This window comes from Bufo bufo, chromosome 10 (genome assembly GCF_905171765.1).
Source record: "Bufo bufo chromosome 10, aBufBuf1.1, whole genome shotgun sequence".
Classification (NCBI taxonomy): domain Eukaryota; kingdom Metazoa; phylum Chordata; class Amphibia; order Anura; family Bufonidae; genus Bufo; species Bufo bufo.
The window spans coordinates 36,848,398-36,874,952 of record NC_053398.1 but is presented as its reverse complement, the minus strand read 5'-3'; positions in this window follow the sequence as shown (position 1 = coordinate 36,874,952).

The window sequence follows — 26,555 nt, the reverse complement described above, 5'->3', positions numbered from 1 at the left end:
TGTTACAGACCCTGGGTACTCTGCCGTTAATCTTCAACCAGGGATCCATGCATCCTTACAGAGGTCATAAAATTCCCCACTTGGGGTTCAACCAGGTAGGTGCCGGTTTTTTAGTCCTTCTCACTCCAGTCACACCCAAAGTTTTTATTCTCTCCACACAGTCAAGCAGCTGCAGCGAAGTATATAAAAAAAAAAAAAAAAGATGGTTCCCTATGTCACGGTTGGGACGCATTGGCGCGTTCCGGTCTGCGTAGTCTCCCCCTCACTTTACCAATTATTTTGCAGTCCCCAGGTGCTGCGCCACTCTGGCTGCGCTCGTCAGCCAGGTTGCGCTCATTTGTCCCGTTTGTGCCGACCATCGCTTTCCACTCTCTACATCCACGGACATTTCCGGCAACTGCTTCATTTTCTACCACACATTCGCGGTCTTCCAGGCTACGCTGCTATGCAACTTCCTATTCCTTTGTCACCCGCGTCAGGGTCACGTCATAGTCACCAGGTTGTCTCCAGTCACGTCTCAGGTCACTTCTTGTTCATGTCACCATGTTTTGTTTCTCTGTCATACCTGTCCACGACAGGCTGTTGCTGTCACGTGTCAGGCCTATGTATCAATTGGCGGTAACGGCCAGGCTCATGCCTCTTGCCTCCCACGGCCTGTTCTGTCCAGGCGTCCGTTCCTTTCTCAATCATTGGCCTGTCACGTTTCAGACTCACGCTTTATTACCATTGCTACTTTTTGCGCTTCAGGCTCACGTGCACATCTCACCATGTCGGGTGGCTTCCACGGTTCAAGCTCACGTTTTTTTTTGTTTTTTTTTTTGTTCAGTGTATCATCTGTTGCCTGTCACGTTCAAACGCACGTTTCAATCTGTCATCTTGTTGCCATGTTTTATCTGTTGCCTGTCACGTTTTCAGGCTCACGTTTTCAATTCATCATCTGTTTCTGTTACGCTTCAGGCTTACGTGTTATTTTCATTATCTGTTGCCTGTTACGTTTCAGGCTTACGTTTCTAATTTATCTTAGGTTGCCTATTACGCTTCAGGCTTACGTGTTATTTTCATTATCTGTTGCCTGTTACGTTTCAGGCTTACGTTTTCAATTTGTCATAGGTTTGGCTGTTACGCTTCAGGCTTACGTTTCAATCAATCATCTGCTGCCTGTTGCGCTTCAGGCTCACGTGTTTTTATTTTTCAGGTGTTGCCTGTCACGCTTCAGGCTTACGTTCATGGCACGCCGTGTCTGCCACCGGCTGCGCATCTATGTACGTTTCCAGTTTCCGTTGCCTCTTTCGTTTAGGGTCCACGTTCGTCACTTCTCATGCCATGGTTATCGCGCTCAGGCGTACATAAGTGTCCGGATCACTCAAAGTCTTACGTGGTATCATTTATTTTCTGTTACCTGTCGCTTCAGGTTCACACTGTTAATTTACTGTTTCTGTCGCCTGTCATGTTTTAGACTTGATTCGGTAGTCTTTTCTCCGGTACGATTTCAGGTTTGATGTTTGTTTTCTCTTCAGTTTTCTTTTTCCTGTCTGGGGCCAAGTACGGTTAGCCTTCTCACGTCATTTCACGCTTAGTCCATGGTCCCGCCGTTCAGAGCACTAGACACTCGCTAGTCCTCCTTTAACCACCATTCACGTCTCGGGTGTCGCTTGCAAGGTACGGGGCTTCCTGGTCAAATGTTATTTTCTATTTGTCACTTCTCAGCTGCAGTATGTCGCATTTCCAACATCAAAGAAGGCCTATCTGTACCGGAAACACCCGCATCCAAGTGGCCCTATGGAGTTGGTCAATTCCGAAGTTGGTTACGGAGCTTAACCGGAGAGGGTTCCAATACCCTGTTTCCGCCGTAAAGCAGAGCCGTATAGGCTACTGATGGCTGAACCAGCAGCCCCGGACTTGTAGCAAGTCTCCATGTCCACCCTTCAGGTGTCCCTGGCGCAGCTACATGCCGGGATGGACTCCGTCGCCTCCTTGGTTTCGGACGTCCAGTCCAGCCTCCTGGCCGCTAAGTCCTACTGGGGGCTGCCACCTGTCCAGTCCACTCTAGCCTTGCCAATAACCTCCACCCTAGGGCCCGTTCCCCCAGGTAGGGTTCCGTACGCTACCGAGACTGCTCCCTCGCTTTTCATTCCCTGCCGCAGCCAAACTGCTTGTCATTACAACGAATGTAGGGCCCCTTCATGCATGTTTCAGGGCTCACCCCAGCCGATGGGTCCTCAGATTCAGGCCATCCTGTTCCACTATCCTTCAACACCTTCAACGATATTTGGCCAAAGTCCAACATTTCTCCATGTTGGAAGACCCCGAAAGTAGGTCGGTTTTCTGTCTCAAACGGTTAGGGGGTGTTCAAAAGAGTAGTCACGCGGTCGTCCCGAGCAGGCAGGCTGTGTCAGGGGATCATTTAGAAGCTTTCCACCTCCCTAGATGGTCTTCCTTTTGGGCTCCTTTCCAGCACTATCATAAAGGCTGCCATGTTCTTTAGTTCCGCGGGTTCTTAGGACACAGCGCATTCACCCACAGTTTCAGTCAGGTCCAAGGGTTTAACCGGGGGTCAGCTGGTATGGCACGACGACCATTTCTCCTTACATCTCCTCACTTCCAACCTCACAGGTGGGTCCACCAGTGGAGGTGAAGTTCCTCCAGTCTACCAACGCATGGGCCCGGTCCAGGTGCTCAGGAGCCGGCTGGCAGCTCTGGGGGACTCCGCCCCTGACCGCCCATTGCTCCCGTTCCAGGTCTCGGCCCGCACGGCCTCGCAGTTTCATCTCCCACGTTCGCACCCTGGCGGCGGGCTTGGGTTTCAACCCCAAGACCATTTCAGGACACTCCTTCCGTATTGGAGCTGCATCCGCGGCTTCAAAGCACGACGTCCCCGGCCACGTCATCCGCAAATGGGTCGCTGGCGCTCCTCAGGCTTCTCACGTTACATACCTACCCTCAGGCCGAGATATCCCAGGCATTCCACAGTTTGGTTTGTAACTTGGTCAGTGGCGAAGGTTTTTCTCTCCCTACTCATATGTATTTTTGCCCCCTTTTAGGCTTACCCGCGGCATGGCTAAGGGCACCTCTCCAGCCATATCAGTTTAGGCAGGTTGGTTTCCTCTCTCAGGTCTCGGCACGTTCGGGGCACCAGCTCTCTGCCGTAGCCATGACCTCAAGTAGTTTAAGGCTGACATGTCAGCCTGCATTTGTGGGAGGGGCGTAGGCGCTCTTAAAAGGAGGCACGCCCTCTCCTCATGTGCGGGCGTTTTCGGTGCCCCACCCTCCCTCCCCTTTTCTTTCCATACTCCTCAGGGTATGCCCCCTTTTAGGCTTACCCGCGGCATGGCTAAGGGCACCTCTCCAGCCATATCAGTTTAGGCAGGTTGGTTTCCTCTCTCAGGTCTCGGCACGTTCGGGGCACCAGCTCTCTGCCGTAGCCATGACCACAAATAAAGGCTTGCAATATCTCGCTTTGCATGTAATGAGTCTATCTCATATGTTAGTTTCACCTTTTAAGTTGCATTACTGAAATAAATGAACTTTGCACGATATTCTAATTTTTCGAGTTTCACTTGTATATAATACTCCACCATAGAGCTCAATCGTAGGCCTCAACGATAAATAAATAAGGCAAACAAAGAATATAATGTTAAAAATACCTTGGTAATCGGCCAGTGAAGGGATCGGACCTCTGGACAGCAGGGAGCACACCCCGACGCACGTTTCGCTACCGCTTTCTCAAGGGGCCTGTCTGACTACATCACCCCACCATCATATATACCTCAAGCATTAATTAAAACGAGGGAAAACATCTGTGCAGGGACCAATGGATGGGATGTAGGCTAATATGTTTGCCTTCTCCTGAGCGTAGTCTCGCGGGAACACACCATATGTGACGTCACAAATGTTATTCTAATGGAGCCAAGATCACGCGAGAGTACGCACGTAAGAGGTCACATGATCCTAATCATGTGACCGCACTCTCAACTCGATCATAGCGCAAACATAACAAGCCCAATACATAAGAACCCTTATCTCAGCCAGCGAAATACACAAATACATTCAAGTGTCTACACTAAGGTAAAATGATCGCTGATCTAAATACAGGGGAGAGGCACAGCCAACATAACCATGTTATTAGAATCCAAATGTACGATGCTCCAATCAATTCATCCATATGAAAAAAGTTTTTTATCTACAACATGATGATCAATAATTAAATGATAATAAATATTAGATGATAATATATAGTGGTGGAGGGCGTGATTGCCTGCTAGGGTGTGGGAAGGCGGGATCCAGGGGGCCCAAGTAAATTCTCGCCCAGGGTCCAATCAATATTAAAGACGGCCCTGCACAAGCCGACCCACTACAAACGCGCCGCGAGTCCGCACGCGTTCCCCCCCCCTCCATACCTCCGACGGCAGTGCCGTTTATTCATCAATACAATTTATTAACCAGTCCGCCCGCTCACCAGTGCAGGGTCAGGGTGACAGGGTCCTTTAAGGCTAGTGCAGGGGCTGCCTGGATAGCGGACGTGCGTGACTGCTACGTCACGTGACCCCCCCAGCGGGATTAATGCAGGGGAGCAAGCGCCGGCCTGTGTGACTCCGTCTGCTGCCTGTTCCTTTAGTGCCTGTCTGCCCTCAGTGCCCGCCCTGGTAATATATTGTATATAATTTAAAGTCCAGGAACAAAACAAGTATGTAAAGGAACAATAGTTGTAGTGCTTTGTCCCTTTGCATACTTGTGGTCAGGGCCGGTGCAAGGATTTTTGACGCCCTAGGCAAGATAAAAAATTGCCGCCTCCCCCCTTATCAGATGATCTGCCCATATCATGACATCACATATGTTCCACCCCTTTCTCAGCATTTAAATTAAAAGAACTGCTATGTTTCCCTTAGGGTTAATCCAGCTTCTTGTAGCTGTCTCCCTGACAGCCGCTAGAGGTGCTTCCACGATTCTCACTGTGAAAATTACAGTGGGAAGACGCGGGACATAGTTTTGAATGCATGCGCATGCGCATTCGCAGCTGAGAGGAGGATCGGGGAGAAGAGTTCCCAGTGCGGGCGCTGGAGAAAGGTTTTTAACCCCTTCAGCCCAGTGGGAGGGGGACACGAGGGTGCCCCACTCCTAACAACTATATAGTGCCAGGAAAATGAGTTTGTTTTCCTGCCACTATAGTGCTCCTTTAACACCAGTACTGCACAGTGTCTTTTCTCTGCAGGAACAGGCTATAGACACCAGTACCACTACATTAAACTGTACTGGTTCTGGGATTATAGTGTCCTTTTAGGCTCCATTCACACGTCCTCAATTTCGTTCTGCATTTTGCGGAACGGAATTGCGGACCCATTCATTCTTATGGATCCGCACTTCCGGGTCCGCACTTCCGTTCCGCCAAAAAATAGAACATGTCCTATTCTTGTCCGCAATTGCGTACAAGAACAGGCATATTCTATTAGTGCCGGCAATGTGCGGTCCGCAAAATGCGGAATGCACATTGCCGCTTTCCGTGTTTTGCGGATCCACGGCTCCGTGGATCCGCAAAACACGTTGCGGACGTGTGAATGGAGCCTTAATGTGAGGTAAATTAGTTTCCATTTAATAACTAAACAATTAAATAATAAACATATTGCATTGTCTACTTACCACCAGGACAATAAGATGATCTGGTCTCTGGCTGCAGTCTGGCTCTTGGTCTGGCTCTGGGGACTCCCTTGTCACTCTCTTCTCCCCCCTCCCTCCCTTGTCACTCTCTTCTCCCCCCCTCCCTCCCTCATCACTCTCTTCTCCCCCCCTCCCTCGTCACTCTCTTCTCCCCCCCTCCCTCCCTTGTCACTCTCTTCTCCCCCCCCCTTGTCACTCTCTTCTCCCCCCCTCCCTCCCTTGTCACTCTCTTCTCCCCCCTCCCTTGTCACACTCTTCTCCCCCCTCCCTCCCTTGTCACTCTCTTCTCCCCCCTCCCTTGTCACTCTATTCTCCCCCCTCCCTTGTCACTCTTATCCCCCCTCCCTTGTCACTCTCTTTCTCACCCTGCCCCTTGTCACTCTCTCCCCCTCCCTTGTCACTCTTATTCCCCCTCCCTTGTCACTCTCATTCCCCCCCTCCCTTGTCACTCTCATTCCCCCCCTCCCTTGTCACTCTCATTTCCTCGCCCCCTCCCTTGTCACTCTCATTTCCTCCCCCCTCCCTTGTCACTCTCATTTCCCCCCCTCCCTTGTCACTCTCATTTCCACCCCCTTCCCTTGTCACTCTCATTCCCCCCCCCTCCCTTGTCACTCTCATTCCCCCCCCTCCCTTGTCACTCTCATTCCCCCCCTACCTCTAGTGTAGCATGGCCGAGCTCTGTTCGGTCCGCGGTACAGGAGCATTTGTTTCCTGTACCCGGCCAGACTGAAAGGAAGTGCACACTAAGTGAGCACTTCCTGTCAGTCGGGCCGGGTACAGGAAACAAAATCTCCTGTACCGCGGACCGAACAGAGCTCGGCCATGCTACATTAGAGGCGCTTCCCTCCTGTCTGTCCCTCTCTTCAGGCTGCGCCCGGGCGGTGCACAATCATAGACGTACCAGCCCGGGCAGTGCGGCAGCCGCCCGGTGCAGGGGAGGGCCAGCCGCCGTACTTTAAAAAAAAACTTGCGGCAACGTTTTTTTTTTAAACCACCCCTTGCTAAATTGCACCCTAGGCGGCTGCCTAGGTCGCCTTACAGGTGGCGCCGGCCCTGCTTGTGGTTGTAGTGCGTTGTCTCTTTGCATATTAGAGTCTGTAGAGTCTTGTAATGACATCACTCATTTTACCATAATATGTACAGTGAAACCAAAAAAGTTATATTTGTGGATTCTGTCGTGTTTACAATTAAATCTAGTGGGGGATATATAGGGTGGCTCTCCCTCTGATTGGTGATGGCAAGGTGCTCCAAACTGATTTCGCACCCTGTTCACCAAGTAAAGTCAATGAGGAAAAGTGAATGGGCACTCTTATAGGTGGAATCACATAGACTGAATCTAAAGTAAGATCAATAAGATTTTATTAATAAAAGTAATATCTGATAATCTGAAAAAAAAAGGTATATAAAAAGAATGAAGTATATATAAAAGAAAGAAAGAAAGATATTAAAATATATATATAAAAAAATATAAAGAAAATTCAAAATTCAAAAAATAGCAGCACTGTAGATACGCAATAAAATATTCCAAGGATGGAGTAATGATGTGCAGATATCAGCTGGTAAGCTGTAGAAGAACCCAAAATAAAGTTCCCAAAATAAAATCAAAGTTCGTTCAGGTATTGTGTTACACCTCTAATGTTATACAGAGAGATCCATGCGGAGAGTTGCTGTAATATCGGAAACGGCTTTCCTAATTCCAATAGTGAGTGAATTGGCTGATACACAGGTCAGATTGTTTCCTGAAAAGGTGATAGGTATAATTAATGTATTCAAAAAAACGGTTGCAAAAAATTAAATAAAAAGGGATATACATATATATATATATATATATATATATATATATATATATATATAGAATATGAGCTGGTTAAGACGTACTAATATATGAGTAGGTAAAGAGTAGGTGATCAGAGTAGCGATATGTGAACACTACCACTTGTAAGGATTGTATCCGCAGTGATGATACACTTTCATTTAGGGTCTCTCTGGAGAGTATATCTTTTTAGTTGAATGTTACTAATTAATAATTCTTGTTGACTAATATTCATATATTGCTGCAATCTGGGTTCACAGTTCAATAGTACAAGTGCAGTTGCAGAAAATTGCTCCGGTACTCACATTTGCAAGGAGAATGTCCGTTCGTGGCGTCCCACGTGGAGTGAGTAAATGGTAAGCTTACCTCTAATTTTTGTCTACAATGGTATCAGAAGGAAGGCTGCGATAGTACCTCGTTTCAATTGAATTAAATGTGTAGCAGATACAGTCCGCTGTGACTGGTGGTCGGGGCACTGCTGTATCTCACTACTCCTCTTTAGCGATCCCAGACTCTCGGCTTGTAGTGCTGCTCCCTCTGTGTCTTTGGCGTCCCTCGTGTCTTCGGTAATGCCTGAACAGGTAATGGAGCTGAGCTGGCTTCCTGCTACTTCCTGTAGCGTGCCGATCGCTTCTGAGGAAGGAGACAGAAGAGTCTTCGAAACGCGTCTGGCGTATAGGATATATTCGATCTGATGTCATAATAACCGGCATTACGATATTTAATATCGCTCCTGTTGATATTAAGTGAAGTGCTTCCAAGAAAAAGGTCCAGTAAGAACGGCAGCTCATATTCTAGATATATATATATATATATATATATATATATATATATCCCTTTTTTTGAATTTTTTGTTATTTTCACCCTTTTTCTTCTTTTTTTGCACCTGTTTTTTTGAATACATCAATTAGGTATCTCCACGTCCCGTGACAACCTGGTCTATAAAAATACCACATGATCTAACCTGTCAGATGAATGTTGTAAATAACAAAAAATAAAAATGGTGCCAAAATAGCTATTTCTTGTTACCGTGCCTCACAAAAAGTGTAATATAGAGCAACCAAAAATCATATGTACCCTAACCCTAAACTAGTACCAACAAAACTTCCACCCTATCCCGTAGTTTCTAAAATGGGGTCACTTTTATGGAGTTTCTACTCTAGGGGTGCATCAGGGGGGCTTCAAATGGGACATGGTGTAAAAAAAAACAGTCCAGCAAAATCTGCCTTCCAAAAACCGTATTGCATTCCTTTCCTTCTGCGCCCTACCGTGTGCCCGTACAGCAGTTTACGACCACATATGAGGGGTTTCTGTAAACTACAGAATCCGGGCAATAAATATTGAGTTTTGTTTGGCTGTTAACCCTTGCTTTGCTACTGGAAAAAATTGATTAAAATAGAAAATTTGGCCAAAAATTTAAATTCTGAAATTTCATCTCCATTTGCCAATAACTCTTGTGGAAAGGGTTAACGACGTTTGTAAAATCAGTTTTGAATACCTTGAGGGGTGTAGTTTCTAGAATGGGGTCATTTTTAGGTGGTTTCTATTATGTAAGCCTCACAAAGTGACTTCAGACCTAAACTGGTCCCTAAAAATTTGGTTTTTGAAAATTTCAGAAAAATTTCAAGATTTGCTTCTAAACTTCTAAGCCTTGTAACATTCCCCAAAAATAAAATATCATTCCCAAAATGATCCAAACATAAAGTAGACATGTGGGGAATGTAAAGTAATAACTATTTTTGGAGGTATTACTATGTATTATAGAAGTAGAGAAATTTAAACTGTGCAATTTTGTGCAAATTTTGTGCAAATTTTGTGCAATTTTTTACAATTTTTTTGTAAATTTGGTATTTTTTTTATAAATAAAAATTAATTTTTTTGACTTCATTTTACCAGTGTCATGAAGTACAATATGTGACGAAAAAAACAATCTCAGAATGGCCTGGATAAGTCAAAGCGTTTTAAAGTTATCACCACTTAAAGTGACACTGGTCAGATTTGCAAAAAATGGTCTGGTCCTTAAAGTGAAATAAGGCTGTGTCCTAAAGGAGTTAAGGAAGACTAAACCTAGAAGTGAATAATAATAGTAAACAGAATCTAAAGTTGGCCCCAGTGTTTGTCAGTCTGCACTACTTTGTTCATATTCCCAAAACAATAGTACAGTGGACAAATGGGTTAATTTGCTGCCGATCTCTTACATTTTTGCCTAGTGAACCACTGATTGATATGATTTAGCTTAGTGGGAGGGGTTTATGTAGTGTGTTTCTGCGGACTGGTTAAAGGGTGAGGCTCCTGTTGCAGCCAGCTGTCTTACAGCCAGACACAGGATTGTAAGGATTGTATGGCTCATCTACGGAACAAATAGAGAAGACTACAACTGCAATAGTAGAGAGATTAGAGGGAGTTTGAGGAAGGGACATTTTTTATTTTTTTTTGTGAATTTTCTATGTGTTTAAAGGGCTTCTGTCACCCCCAAAACACATTTTTCATTTTTGGGCTTGTTAAAATCCTTATTGAACGACTATTCCCTATATAGGTCTCTTACCTTGGTCTGTGGCTTCGTTTCATTAAAAATCGATCTTTTAAAATATGCAAATGACTTCACTACCAGCAAGTAGGGCGTCTACTTGCTGGTAGCCGCCGCATCCTCCTTTTAAAAAAACGCCCCCTCCTCCTGTTGATTGACAGGGCCAGCGAGCAATCTCCTCCTCTGGCTGGCCCTGTCAGCATTTCAAATCCCGCGCCTGTCTTCATTCGGCGCAGGCGCTCTGAGAGAAGGACGCTCGCCTCCTCAGCACTCCCTCAGTGCGCCTGCGCCGATGACGTCACCGAAAGAGAAGACGTCATCGGCGCAGGCGCACTGAGGGAGTGCTGAGGAGGCGAGCGTCCTTCTCTCAGAGCGCCTGCGCCGAATGAAGACAGGCGCGGGATTTGAAATGCTGACAGGGCCAGCCAGAGGAGGAGATTGCTCGCTGGCCCTGTCAATCAACAGGAGGAGGGGGCGTTTTTTTAAAAGGAGGATGCGGCGGCTACCAGCAAGTAGACGCCCTACTTGCTGGTAGTGAAGTCGTTTGCATATTTTAAAAGATCGATTTTTAATGAAACGAAGCCACAGACCAAGGTAAGGGCTCTTTCACACTTGCGTTGTTCTGTTCCGGCATAGAGTTCCGTCGTCGGGGCTCTATGCCGGAAGAATCCTGATCAGGATTATCCTAATGCATTCTGAATGGAGATAAATCTGTTCAGGATGAATCAGGATGTCTTCAGTTCCGGAACGGAACGTTTTTTGGCTGGAGAAAATACCGCAGCATGCTGCGCTTTTTGCTCCGGCCATAAATCCTGAACACTTGCCGCAAGGCCGGATCTGGAATTAATGCCCATTGAAAGGCATTAATCCGGATCCGGCCTTAAGCTAAATGTCGTTTCGGCGCATTACCGGATCCGACGTTTAGCTTTTTCTGAATGGTTACCATGGCTGCCGGGACGCTAAAGTCCTGGTTGCCATGGTAAAGTGTAGTGGGGAGCGGGGGAGCAGTATACTTACCGTCCGTGCGGCTCCCGGGGCGCTTCAGAGTGACATCAGGGCGCCCCACGCGCATGGATGACGTGATTGCATGGATCACGTGATCCATGCGCATGGTGCGCTCTGACGTCATTCTGGAGCGCCCCGGGAGCCGCACGGACGGTAAGTATACTGCTCCCCACTACTACTATGGCAACCAAGACTTTAATAGCGTCCTGGCTGCCATAGTAACACTGAACGCATTTTGAAGACGGATCCGTCTTCAAATGCTTTCAGTTCACTTGCGGTGTTACGGATCCGGCGGGCACTTCCGGCAAATGGAGTACACGACGGATCCGGACAACGCAAGTGTGAAAGAGGCCTAAGAGCCCTATATAGGGAATAGTCGTTCAATAAGGATTTTAACAAGCCCAAAAATGAAAAATGTGTTTTGGGGGTGACAGAAGCCCTTTAAAAGAGCACCTGTCAGAAGGATTAATCCTATTAGATCAGGCATACTGCCTGGTAGAGTTGATCCTGCTGATTAAAATGTTGCATATCTTGTGAAAATGGGGTGCAGCATTCCTGATATAAAATACTTTTATTCTCAATGCAAATGAGGGCTTCAGTGCACGGAAAGCTGAGGTGCAGTCAGAGGATAGGCTCCGCTCCTTAGTACACTGAAGCTCTCAATTGTATAAAGAACAAAATTCTTATTTCTCAGGAATGCCACAATCTGTTTTTACAAGACAGGTATCATCTTAACTAGCAGGATCGGCCCTGCCAGGTATTATGTCTGGTTTAACATGGTTGATACGGCTGGCAGAGCTCTTTAAATAGTGTTGTAGGTTAGTGCAATACATTGCTGAATTCTACTTACAGGTGAAACTCGAAAAATTTGAATATCGTGCAAAAGTCCTATTATTTCAGCAATGCAAATTAAAAGGAATTGCATTAATGGAGCTTAAAATTAGAATTTTGTGAAAAGGTTCAATATTCTAGGCTCAAAGTGTCACACTCTACAGGGAGTGCAGAATTATTAGGCAAGTTGTATTTTTGAGGATTAATTTTATTATTGAACAACAACCATGTTCTCAATGAACCCAAAAAACTAATTAATATCAAAGCTGAATATTTTTGGAAGTAGTTTTTAGTTTGTTTTTAGTTTTAGCTATTTTAGGGGGATATCTGTGTGTGCAGGTGACTATTACTGTGCATAATTATTAGGCAACTTAACAAAAAACAAATATATACCCATTTCAATTATTTATTTTTACCAGTGAAACCAATATAACATCTCAACATTCACAAATATACATTTCTGACATTCAAAAACAAAACAAAAACAAATCAGTGACCAATATAGCCACCTTTCTTTGCAAGGACACTCAAAAGCCTGCCATCCATGGATTCTGTCAGTGTTTTGATCTGTTCACCATCAACATTGCGTGCAGCAGCAACCACAGCCTCCCAGACACTGTTCAGAGAGGTGTACTGTTTTCCCTCCTTGTAAATCTCACATTTGATGATGGACCACAGGTTCTCAATGGGGTTCAGATCAGGTGAACAAGGAGGCCATGTCATTAGATTTTCTTCTTTTATACCCTTTCTTGCCAGCCATGCTGTGGAGTACTTGGACGCGTGTGATGGAGCATTGTCCTGCATGAAAATCATGTTTTTCTTGAAGGATGCAGACTTCTTCCTGTACCACTGCTTGAAGAAGGTGTCTTCCAGAAACTGGCAGTAGGACTGGGAGTTGAGCTTGACTCCATCCTCAACCCGAAAAGGCCCCACAAGCTCATCTTTGATGATACCAGCCCAAACCAGTACTCCATCTCCACCTTGCTGGCGTCTGAGTCGGACTGGAGCTCTCTGCCCTTTACCAATCCAGCCACGGGCCCATCCATCTGGCCCATCAAGACTCACTCTCATTTCATCAGTCCATAAAACCTTAGAAAAATCAGTCTTGAGATATTTCTTGGCCCAGTCTTGATGTTTCAGCTTGTGTGTCTTGTTCAGTTGTGGTCGTCTTTCAGCCTTTCTTACCTTGGCCATGTCTCTGAGTATTGCACACCTTGTGCTTTTGGGCACTCCAGTGATGTTGCAGCTCTGAAATATGGCCAAACTGGTGGCAAGTGGCATCTTGGCAGCTGCACGCTTGACTTTTCTCAGTTCATGGGCAGTTATTTTGCGCCTTGGTTTTTCCACATGCTTCTTGCGACCCTGTTGACTATTTTGAATGAAACGCTTGATTGTTCGATGATCACGCTTCAGAAGCTTTGCAATTTTAGGAGTGCTGCATCCCTCTGCAAGATATCTCACTATTTTTGACTTTTCTGAGCCTGTCAAGTCCTTCTTTTGACCCATTTTGCCAAAGGAAAGGAAGTTGCCTAATAATTATGCACACCTAATATAGGGTGTTGATGTCATTAGACCACACCCCTTCTCATTACAGAGATGCACATCACCTAATATGCTTAATTGGTAGTAGGCTTTCGAGCCTATACAGCTTGGAGTAAGACAACATGCATAAAGAGGATGATGTGGTCAAAATACTCATTTGCCTAATAATTCTGCACTCCCTGTAGTCAGCTAATTAATCCATACCCCCTGAGCAAAGGGGACCTGAGATTGTGACTTTGGGGTTTCATAAGCTGTAAGTCATAATCATCCAAATTATAACAAATAAAGGCTTGAAATATGTCGCTTTGCAGGTAATGAGTCTATCTCATATATTAGTTTCACCTTTTAAGTTGCATTGCTGAAATAAACGAACTTTGCACGATATTCTAATTTTTCGAGTTTCACCTGTATAACAGGTGTAACATCTTTTGCAAGCTTTCATTCAGAAATCTGGTCTATAGTGTTATTATGAATGAGGGGAAATGTGTAGCCCAGGAGGAGTGGAGTGGAGGATGGGAGTAGTAGTGGCTCTGGCTGCAATAATTATTCACTGCGGCAATCCCCACACCGATGCTCCCTAGGGCCAGGGAAGTGATAGAAGGGTGCACCCTTTCTTCCATCAGGGCACACCCTGGTGTCGGGGTGTCCTTGATGTTATGAGGGTTATACAGATGCAAGACAGGAATTTTAGGTGGTGGCTGGTGTATGATGATGGACTCTAACCAAGTCAGTTGTAGTAAATGAACAAGTCTCTCTTTATTAAGCAAAATGAGAGTTGCAGTACATCCAACAGTATCAAAACACAATTCCAAACAATTCACAGTGCAAATCTTCCCACATAACAATGTATGGATATAGGCCAGATGGGGATTGTAGTACTGTATCCTTCCCACCATCTCTGTGCTGCTACGCAGTTATATCTATATACAGGGTGGGCCATTTATATGGATACACCTTAATAAAATGGGAATGGTTGGTGATATTAACTTCCTGTTTGTGGCACATTAGTATATGTGAGGGGGGAAACTTTTCAAGATGGGTGGTGACCATGGCGGCCATTTTGAAGTCGGCCATTTTGAATCCAACTTTTGTTTCTTCAATAGGAAGAGGGTCATGTGACACATCAAACTTATTGGGAATTTCACCAGAAAAACAATGGTGTGCTTGGTTTTAACGTAACTTTATTCTTTCATGAGTTATTTACAACTTTCTCTTTGTTTACAGCCATTGACATGTCGCCGAGGTTAACACGTGAGGAGCGGATAGAAATTGTGTTGATGTCTGGTGAACGCAGTAACCGGGTCATTGCAGCAGATTTCAATGCAAGACACCCTACGAGACCACCCATCTCCCATGCTACAGTTAGCAAACTGCTTGCTAAGTTTCGTGAAACTGGTTCAGTGTTGAATTTGCCAAAATGTGGACGCATGAAATCTGTCTCTAATGAAGAAACATCAGTGGCTGTCCTAGCTTCATTCAGCAAGAGCCCACAGCGTAGCACTCGCCGCATGTCACTGGAGAGGCATTAGTCCAGTGCTTCTCAATTATTTTCTGTCATGCCCCCCCTAGGAAGAAGAAAACATTTCGCGCCCCCCGCGCGAACAATATATAACAATATAACAATATAAAATTGTTATAAGTACACCTCTGCATAACACTGTATCCTTATTAACGTATAAGAGAATAAAAAAAGAAAGAAATGTGGATCGGACACACACTTATGGGGGGATCTGTGGATGACGGACTCTTATGAGGGGATCTGTGGATGACGGACACTTATGGGAGGATCTGTGGATGACGGACACTTATGGGGGGGATCTGTGGATGACGGACACTTATGGGGGGATCTGTGGATGACGGACACTTATGGGGGGATCTGTGGATGACGGACACTTATGGGGGGATCTGTGGATGACGGACACTTATGGGGGGATCTGTGGATGACGGACACTTATGGGGGGATCTGTGGATGACGGACACTTATGGGGGGATCTGTGGATGACGGACACTTATGGGGGGATCTGTGGATGACGGACACTTATGGGGGGATCTGTGGATGACGGACACTTATGGGGGAGATCTGTGGCTGGCACTGTTACAGGGGGATCTGTGGCTGGCACTGTTATATATGTGCCATCCACAGACCCTCCACCCCATAACAGTGCCATCCACAGTGCCCCCCCAGCCCATAACAGTGCCATCCACAGACCCCCACCCCTTAACTGTGCCATCCACAGATTCCGTGTGCCCGCCGCCGCCGCTTAAAGTTATTAAACATGCCCCCCTCACTCCTAATAGTACCGTATATCCGAATTTCTTCTGTATAATGCCGGCAGGCGGGCCGGGCGGCCGGCGCGTCCCTCAGTGACGTCACTTGTCTGCGCCGCCTGCTTCATTCATAAAGCAGGCGGCGCAGGCACGTGACATCACTGAGGGACGCGCCGGCCGCCCGGCCTGCCTGCCGGCGTTATACAGAAGAAATTCGCACACCCCAAAGGCCGGCCCTGAACGAGCCCCCCTTTACGGAGCCTGGCGCACTGCATTAGTCGAACATCCCTTCGGCAGATATTAGCTACTCACAAATGGCACCCTTACAAACTCCAGCTACTGCAGCATCTCAACGAGGATGACCCAGATCAGCGCACTGAATTTGCAGAATGGGCAATGTTCAGTGATGAGGCAAACTTTAATGTGAATGGTGAAGTTAACAAACAAAACCACCGCTATTGGTCAGACACTAACCCACATTGAATAGATCCCTCCAAGACTGTTGGAACAAAAAAATTGATGGTATGGTGTGGTATATGGGGTACAAAGATAGTGGGGCCATTCTTCATCAATGGAAACCTCAAGGCCACTGGATATGTGGAATTGCTACATGATTATGTGTTTCCCTCTTTATGCACTGAAGCTGGCACGTTCCCTGAGTTTTTCCAGCAAGATGGTGCACCACCACATTATGGGTGTCAGGTCCGAGCATTCCTAGATGAACAGTTTCCTGAAAGTGGATTGGTTGTCATGGGCCAGTTGAATCGCCCCCAAGGTCTCACGATCTGACCCCCTTAGACTTTGGGGTCATCTGAAGGCAATTGTCTATGCTGTGAAGATACGAGATATGCAGCACCTGAAACTACGGATACTGGAAGCCTGTGCTAGCATTTCTCCTGTGGTGTTGCTATCAGTGTGTGAAGAATGGGAGAATGAAAGAATAAAGTTACGTTAAAACCAAGCACACCATTGTTTTTCTTGTGAAGTTCCCAATAAGTTTGCTGTGTCACATGACCCTCTTCCTATTGAAAAAACAAAAGTTGGATTCAAAATGGCCAACTTCAAAATGGCCGCCATGGTCACCACCCATCTTGAAAAGTTTCCCCCCTCACATATACTAATGTGCCACAAACAGGAAGTTAATATCACCAACCATTCCCATTTTATTAAGGTGTATCCATATAAATGGCCCACCCTGTTGTTTAATTCATATGATATTCTATATTTGGTCATATGCTCCAATCTAGTGGTCGTTTTTGGTATTGCACTTGTTTTTCTGTTATATCTGTGACTCATTTCTTTTCATTGCTCCACCCCTTCTTCTGTGTACCTCACTTCCTGTATCTTCATTCTGCTCCAGGCATTTGCACAAGGTACACATGTATTCTAATGTAAGCTTGCAAAAGCATCATCTGTTGACCACACAACACCGCACAATACATCTGTTTTGCTGTACTCTGTTATCTGGTTTACGGAATAAAGCAACTTACACGGATAAACTCAGGGTTGGTGAGTTCAAGATATCTGATAAGGATTGTCTGCAGTGATTTTATCTGCTTATACAGGCCAGGCATAGAGGTCTCACTAGGGATAAATCGCTATTACAACAATCTGAGTCAGAATAGTCAAAAGATGCATAGAATTCCTACAGCCTGCTGTGTATATGTGTGTGCCTAATCTGCAATCAAGCTCAGTGCCATCCGCCATCTTGTGAAAGCTCATGGTCACACAAGCTTACTGCACTTCAAGTGAATGTTGAAAACTGTTTCTCTACATTGCACTGTGTTACCTCACCTGTCTAAGCTGCTGTTTGTCTTTTTAAAGAGACAGTACCATTTTTTTTTTGCAAAACCATAAAAAATGTCTAGACAAGGCTCTGAACACTCTTTTATGGCTGAACCAATTCACATACATCTTGCCTCTGAACCGGCAGACGTACAGGGAGCAGATTCTGCAGTTATTACCGAACAGAGTGTAAGACCCAAATGTACAATAAAACCAACATAGAAACTCAGAGAAATCTATCAAGCCATTAGAGGTGAGTTCTCCAGTAATCTGTCAGATCTCTGGGACAGAACCTCACACCACATGTCAGTTTTGTCACACTCTAATGATCAACCAGCTGAAATAAGAGACTCTATAAATTATCTATTTGCTCTGTATGTACGCTACCAGCAGCTGTCTGCAAAATACTCAGCCTTCTTGCAGGACTATAATGTAGAGGATTCTTCAGCAGAACTGACCAGGACTGATGCACTGAACCAACAAAGGGATCTCGCAGTGCAAAATGCTAAGCTTAAGGCAGAACTCCGCATTACTCAACTGCAGGAGACCAGATCTCACAGATCCACCACAACCAAGCGCACTGCACTTTCTTCCAGATCCTCTCGTTCCAGAAGATCAACATTAAGCGACAAATTAATAGAATCCCGCGCTGGTGTCGAATCAAAAAAGGCGCAAAGCTCCTTTACCAAAAGGCAAGCAGAGATAGAAGCACATAGGGCAGAGACAGATTCACAAATAAAGATTCTGCAAATGTAAGGGAAGCAAGCAGCCTCCCTAGCAAGGCTGAAAGTCCTTGAAGAAGCAAAGGGACAAAGTACTCATTTAGACTGCCTTATCCCAGCAGAACTGAAAGATCCAGCGGCACGCACCAGTGAATACGTTCTAAAGCATAACATTTGCAAAGATATGGAGTCATCTCTTGTACCTCCTGCTAACAACACTGTTCTGACTCTCAACGCAGAGACCTCTCAGCTCTATATGCCTGAGCCTCTTCAAGTCTACAACGCAAGTACATCTATGCAGCAAACTGGATCAACTCATGTCAACAACAAGGTGACTTCCGGTAATAAGCCACAGCTCAAACCACAGCCAGCACAAGCCTTAGATACTACACCACAGTTAAACGCTCATGCAACATCATTTTACAATGGTAAACCTCACCCTACATCACCAGAGAACTTTCACACCCAAGGGATTCCACAAGTTACTTTGACACGAAGGAGTGAGAGACCAGACATGAATGACTTTGCCAGATACATGGTATGCCGTGAGCTCATTAATACCAGCCTCTCAAGGCTTGACGACTGTCCAGAGAGCTACAGGGCCTGGAGATCAACCTTCAAGGCTACTATTGCCAATCTCAACCTTACTGCTAAGGAAGAACTTGATTTGCTCATAAAGTGGCTGGGACCAGAATCTGCAGGTCGTGTTAAAAGACTCAGAACAGTACATGTTGACCACCCAGATGCAGGTCTTGTTGCTGCATGGGCAAGACTTGAGTAAACCTATGGTAGCTTTGAAGCAATAGAAAGCGCTCTATTCAAGAGACTGCAAAACTTCCCAAAATCGCAAGCTCCAAGATCTAAGTGACCTCCTCATGAAGCTAAAGTTGGCAAAGACTGCCCCACGTCTACCTGGACTAAGCTTCCTGGACACCACTCATGGTGTCAACCCAGTGGTGTCTAAACTGCCATAAGGCCTACAAGAGAAATGGGCACAACAGGGCTCAAGATACAAAATAGACTGTAATGTATCCTTTCCTCTATTCTCATACTTCTGCAGGTTCATTAGTGATCAAGCCTGGATGAGAAACGACCCCAGCTTCAGTTTCAGTGACCCCAACCTGCCTGCTTCATCCTCACCATCATCAAGGTATGATAATACAGCAGCTAAACGTAGAGACTTAAATAAAGCAATATCTGTTAAGACGACAGACATCTCACCCTTCGCAACCTCACCTATTGATCAGGGCGTTGTGGATGACAGAGATAAAGACAATAATCGTCAGTGTCCTATTCACAAGAAGCCTCACCCTCTTAAGAAATGTAGTTGGCTTAGGGCAAAGACTTTACAAGAGCGCAGGGAGATTCTCAGGAAACTTGGCATATGCTACAAATGCTGTGCTTCTTATAGCCATTTTGCTAAAGACTGTAAAGTTGTAATCAAGTGCACGGAATGCGGTAGCGACAGACATGTTACAATCATGCATCCTACGCAACTTCCAGACAACCCACAACAACTTCCTACCTCCACTCCCGTCTCAAATCATGGCGGGGAGCAACAAGGTCATGCTTCAACCAAAGATAATGTCTCTTTTTCATGTACAGAAGTCTGTGGAGAAGGCAAGGACCACAAATGCTGTGCCAAGATATGCCTAGTCAAGATATACCCAAGGGATCATCCTGAGAAAGCTGCTACGATGTATGCCATAATAGATGAACAGAGCAACAGATCCCTGGTTAAGCCTAAATTCTTTGAGATCTTTGGCATAGAAGGTCCGCAACACCATATACTCTCAGAACCTGCTCTGGTCGTGTAGAGACCTTCGGCAGAAGGGTTGACGGGTTCATGGTCTCTCATATCAACGAGGGAGAGGGCATACCCCTACCAATGTTAGTCGAGTGCGACCAGATACTAGACGAAAGGGAAGAGATTCCCACTCTAGAAGCTGCATATCACCATCCTTATTTAAGGCACCTTGTTGATGAGATTACTGCAATGGACAAGAGTGCTGAAATCTTACTCCTGTTAGGAAGAGACATTCTCAGAGTACATAAAGTACGAAATCAGTGCGATGGGCCTGACAACACCCCTTATGCACAAAGACTTGACCTAGGCTGGGTAATAGTGGGCGATGTATGCTTGAACAGGATGTGTACGCCATCTGAGATCTACTCCTTCAAGACTTATGTGTTAGGAAACAGACGTATATCCCACTTTAAACAGTGCCCTCACCATTATGAAGTAAAAGAGAAGCTTCTTGACATCATCCAAGTACCCGATGTTACTCCTGTCCTTTGTGATGACAACCTAGGTACTACAGTCGTGGCCAAAAGTTTTGAGAATGACACAAATATTAGTTTTCACAAAGTTTGCTGCTAAACTGCTTTTAGATCTTTTGTTTCAGTTGTTTCTGTGATGTAGTGAAATATAATTACACGCACTTCATACGTTTCAAAGGCTTTTATCGACAATTACATGACATTTATGCAAAGAGTCAGTATTTGCAGTGTTGGCCCTTCTTTTTCAGGACCTCTGCAATTCGACTGGGCATGCTCTCAATCAACTTCTGGGCCAATTCCTGACTGATAGCAACCCATTCTTTCATAATCACTTCTTGGAGTTTGTCAGAATTAGTGGGTTTTTGTTTGTCCACCCGCCTCTTGAGGATTGACCACAAGTTCTCAATGGGATTAAGATCTGGGGAGTTTCCAGGCCATGGACCCAAAATGTCAACGTTTTGGTCCCCGAGCCACTTAGTTATCACTTTTGCCTTATGGCACGGTGCTCCATCGTGCTGGAAAATGCATTGTTCTTCACTAAACTGTTGTTGGATTGTTGGAAGAAGTTGCTGTTGAAGGGTGTTTTGGTACCATTCTTTATTCATGGCTGTGTTTTTGGGCAAAATTGTGAGTGAGCCCACTCCCTTGGATGAGAAGCAACCCCACACACGAATGGTCTCAGGATGCTTTACTGTTGGCATGACACAGGACTGATGGTGTAATATAACAGGCTGGTTTAAAACTGTAAAAAAAACAGTAAAAAAACACATGGGCCCACCATAGGGTAAATCTGTGGGTGTACAGTTGTGAACAGAGAGAACTAGCAAGGCTCACCTTGTGTGGTTGTGCAAATATAGGCACAACACTAATGTGGGTTTATCAAACAAGCCTGGACGTCAGGATACGGCGGTCTGCAGCCACGGGACCACGAGAGATCTTCAATGGAGAAGCCTGGAGCCCCCAAGGAGATGATAGTTCAGGAAAACAAGACACGTCCCATGGCGCGAATTACCGTCAACCAGTCACCAGGGTCAAGAAGGAATCTTTTATTGCAGCGATACAACGCGTTTCGGGGAATCACTCCCCTTCATCAGGTACAAAAAAGCTGCACAAGTGTAACAGCAGCAGCTGCACACATTTTTATACATACAGAGGTACCGCCTTAGGGAGGTCACAAAATCAAAAGGGAGGGGTTCTGGGTGTTGCCTAGATGGATAGTGGCAAATATAGTGTGTATATCAGCAGGTCCTCACAATGGGCCGCCGATGTGCACACCCCAATTGTATTTATACAGTATGAAGCAAGAAAATCGCACTGATGACAATCTATTTGATGAAAATCTCAAATGACTACGCCCATATGGGGGCCGACCCTAAAGTGTATACAATTAGAAGCACATCAAATAGCGCATCAAAACGGCCCCTGACCGCGCACACTAATGATGCGGTCCTGTTGCAAGTTCAGGACCCGCATCACATGAGCGGAGTCCAGTCACGTGAGGACCGTTAACAACTGTGCAACCAGGTAACGGTCCTCACGTGACTGGACTCCGCTCATGTGACTTAAAAACTTATAAAAACTTAAGCAGCAAATTTTCCAATTTCCAATATTTATGTAATCCTCAAAACTTTTGGCCACGACTGTACAGTGTTTTGTACTACAAGTGAGGACAACAAAATAGCCTTGTCAGTTGAAGACAGAGAATTCATCAAAATAATGGATAAGGAATTCTTTCAGGATGAGTCTAACAGTTGGGTTGCACCATTACCTCTTCGTGCTACAAGGGCCACATTCCCAACCAATCGTGAACAGGTTTTATCCAGATTCAACTCACTTCAATGAACACTAAGGAACAGGCCTGAAATGAAGGATCATTTCATCGCCTTTATGAAAATGATCTTTGACAATGATCACGCCGAACCAGCGCCAACACTTCGAAGACACGATGAGTGCTGGTATCTGACTTTCTTATGAGTGTATCATCCACGTAAGCCAAAACAAATCCGGATAGTATTTGACTCCAGTGCCAAGCATCAAGCTATATCCCTAAACGATGTTCTTCTCACTGGCCCGAATCTAACCAACCTCGTACTTATGAGATTTAGAAGAGAACCAGTTGCCATAACTGCTGATATTGAACAGATGTTTCATTGCTTCATTGTACATGAAGACCATAGGAACTTCCTAAGGTTTCTGTGGCACCATGACAACAACATGGACAATGAGATTATTGAATACCGCATGAAAGTACATGTTTTTGGAAATAGTCCCTCACCTGCTGTTGCAACATACAGTTTACGTAGGACTGCCATTGATGGAGAAAAGGAGTATGGCGCGGATGCTCGACACTTCGTTGAGAGAGACTTTTTTCTGTTGACGATGGACTTAAGTCTTTACCTACAGATGAAGAAGCCATAGACCTGCTCCAAAGGACACAAGGTATGCTTTCTGAGGCCAACCTCAGACTATACAAAATTGCCTCAAATAGTGTTGCTGTTATGAAAGCCTTTCAACCTGGCGATCATGCCACAGGGTTTAAGGACTTAAATCTGGGAATGGACATGCCACCTATCTAGAGACAAGCCATTTACCAAGCGTGGTGTTCTGTCAGTGGTAAACAGCCTATACGATCCAATGGGATTTGTGGCTCCCATCACCATACAAGGTAAAGCCTTACTTAGACAGCTCTCAGAGTCTATTAAAGATTGGGATGCTCCACTGCCATCTGACAAGCTTTCAAAGTGGTAGTCCTGGAAGCAATCTCTACAAGCCTTAGATGGAATCCATATACAACGCTGCTATACCTCAGCTTCCCTTGCTACGAGCCGGAGAAAAGAGCTTACCATCTTCTCAGACGCGTCTACTGAGGCCATAGCGGCTGTTGCCTACCTCAAGGTGAGAGACTCTTCTAATCAAACCCACATAGGGTTTCTGTTTGGGAAAGCTAAGTTAACACCTAAGCCTGAGCACACAATTTCTAGGCTTGAACTTTGTGGGACTGTGCTAGCTGTAGAAATTGCAGATTTCATATTAAGCGAGGTAGACATTCAGATAGATGACACCAAATTCTACACAGACAGTAAGGTTGTTCTGGGCTACATATACAACCAGACTAAACGTTTCTATGTCTACGTCAGCAACCGTGTAGAAAGAATCAGGAAATCATCTAAACCTGAACAATGGCATTATGTCCCATCTGAAATGAATCCTGCAGATCATGCTACTAGGCCAGTGTCTGCAAGTGTATTTGCCAATTCTTCCTAGTTAACAGTTCCTGAATTCCTGCTGGATCACACAGAAGAGACCACGGCTGACGTCTTCTAAACCTGGGAAAGGATCCAGAGAACCCAAGTATCCTTACCCCAGCTACCCTGCTTACCCAGAAGCTTGGGTCTGTTCCTGTTCCACCTGGCAACATTAAAGATGGAAATCTGTGCTTTAATTAATGGAAGCGAGTACAGAACCTTGCCAACTGCTTCTGGAATCGTTGGAAGATGGAGTATCTTTCTACTCTGCAAGGACGAAGGAAATGTCAACGACAGTATCCTAACATAAAAGTTGGAGATCTCATTCTGCTCAAGGACCAGCAAGTAGAGATGTCGCGGACATAAAATTTTCCGTTCACGAACGGCGAACGCGAATTTCCGCAAATGTTTGCGAACCGGGCGAACCGCCATAGACTTCAATAGGCAGGCGAATTTTGAAACCCACAGGGACTCTTTCTGGCCACAATAGTGATGGAAAAGTTGTTTCAAGGGGACTAACACCTGGACTGTGGCATGCCGGAGGGGGATCCATGGCAAAACTCCCATGGAAAATTACGTAGTTGACGCAGAGTCTGGTTTTAATCCATAAAGGGCATAAATCACCTAACAATCCAACATTTTTTTGAACAACGTGTTTTAAAACATCCAGTGTGTGTATACGATCAGGTATGATGTTGTATCGATCAGGTAGTGTAAGGGTTACGCCCGCTTCACAGACATTGACAGACCAAACTCCCCTTTTAATGCACCGCAAACAACCACAAACAGTCCATTTGCCCAACCGCAAACTCCCCATTTGCACAAGGTTGGATACCAAGCTAGCCATGTCCCGTTGATGTCATTGAAGGTTTCTTCCTCCACCCAGCCACGTACAACACCAAGTGTCCCCGAAAGGTGAATTGAATTGATTTTTCGAACGGGGAGATGGTTAAAAAAACGCTGGCTCCCTCCCCTTTGTTTGAATCCGTGGTCACTGCGTCTGTGCCGTGCAATTTACTGTCACACCCGATATGAGTGGTATTTTCTGTAGTACTCTCTTCTCATCAGTTTAAATAGATTTTTTTTTTATCTGCGAGGTATTTGTGAGTAAGTGACACCCTGTAACGGTATGAGTGGAGGCCTAGCCCCTAGCCAGTGGCCACAATACAGTCTGTGTGGGCCTGACACACACTGGCTTGCAAATGTGATTATATCACAGAAAAAGATTAAATAGAATTTTTTTTATCTGCGAGGTATTTTCTGTCACACCCTGTATGAATGGTGTGCACACAGTACTGTCTGTGACTGAGCCTGCAGCCTCTCACACACGGGCAGGCAACTGCAATATATATATAAAAAAATTTAAAAAAGCAGACTGATGTACCAGCCCTGAAAAGGGCTTTTTGGGATGCTGTCAGGACGCTGTCCTTACAGCAGATGAGTCTGTGGACACAGAACACTGCCCTAGCTAACGCTTTCCCTATTGAATCAGCAGCAGCAGCACTGTCCCTCCTCTCACTGAGAATGCAGCTTCCGAATGAATCTAAAATGGATGCTGTCCAGGAGGTGGGAGGGTCTGGGAGGGAGGGTTTGCTGCTGATTGGCTGGAATGTGTCTGCTGACTGTGAGGTACAGGGTCAAAGTTTACTCAATGATGATGTATAGGGGGCGGACCGAACATCGCATATGTTCGCCCGCCGCGGCGAACGCGAACAAGCTATGTTCACCGGGAACTATTCGCCGGCGAACTATTCGGGACATCTCTACCAGCAAGCCGAAATAATTGAGTGGCCTATGGGACTTATTGTGAAGAGCGTTCCTAGTGATGACGGTAAGGTACGCAAGGTGGAGGTGAAAGTTGCAAGACAAGGGACTGTAAAGACTTTCATCAGGACTATCACGGAACTTGTTCTGCTCTTGCCCTTTGGAGAATGAACTTATTTGCCAAGGCTGCTCAATCCTACTTGAAACTTCAAGCAAGAAGTGTTTGAACTTTACTTGATACACTTGAAGCCTTACATTTTGTTGTTGCATTATATGCCTGTTCTCTTTATGTTTTTCAGGTCCTCGGACATCAAGCAAATTGCACTGTTGTTTATTTGCAATTATATAACTACCGTTATGGTTTAAATAGTGATATTTTCAATGCCAGGCGGGAGTGTGCTGCTATGCAGTTAAAATCTATATAGTTTAATTTATATGATATTCTATATTTGGTCATATGCTCCAAACTAGTGGTCGTTTTTGGTATTGCACTTGTTTTTCTGTTATATCTGTGACTCATTTCTTTTCATTGCTCCACCCCTTCTTCTGTGTACCTCACTTCCTGTATCTTCATTCTGCTCTAGGCATTTGCACAAGGTACACATGTATTCTCATGTAAGCTTGCAAAATCATCATCTTTTGACTGCACAACACCGCACAATACCAGAATCCATCTGTTTTGCTGTACTCTGTTATCTGGTTTACGGAATAAAGCAATTTACACGGATAAACTCGGTGTTAGTGAGTTCAAGCTATCTGATAAGGATTCTCCGCAGTGATTATATCTGCTTATACAGGCCAGGCATAGAGGTCTCACTAGGGATAAATCGTTATTACAACAATCTGAGTCAGAATAATCTCTGCAGAATCTAAGGCTGGCAATATTTTTCCTGCCATGGTGACTGTAATTCCCAGCTAAGGGTGTAGTACCCCAGAGCGGGTACTACCATACACCTAGCTACTGTTTCTAATGGCTAGCAAAGAAGGTAATCTGTGTATTTATTTCCAGGTCCTCTGATACTGTGCTTTAATAATATTGCTATGTAACTTATGTATTGTATTTCATGTAAGGTGCCTGGTTGTCCAGCAGGTGGCGGTGTATCTGGCAAATTGAGATCTTT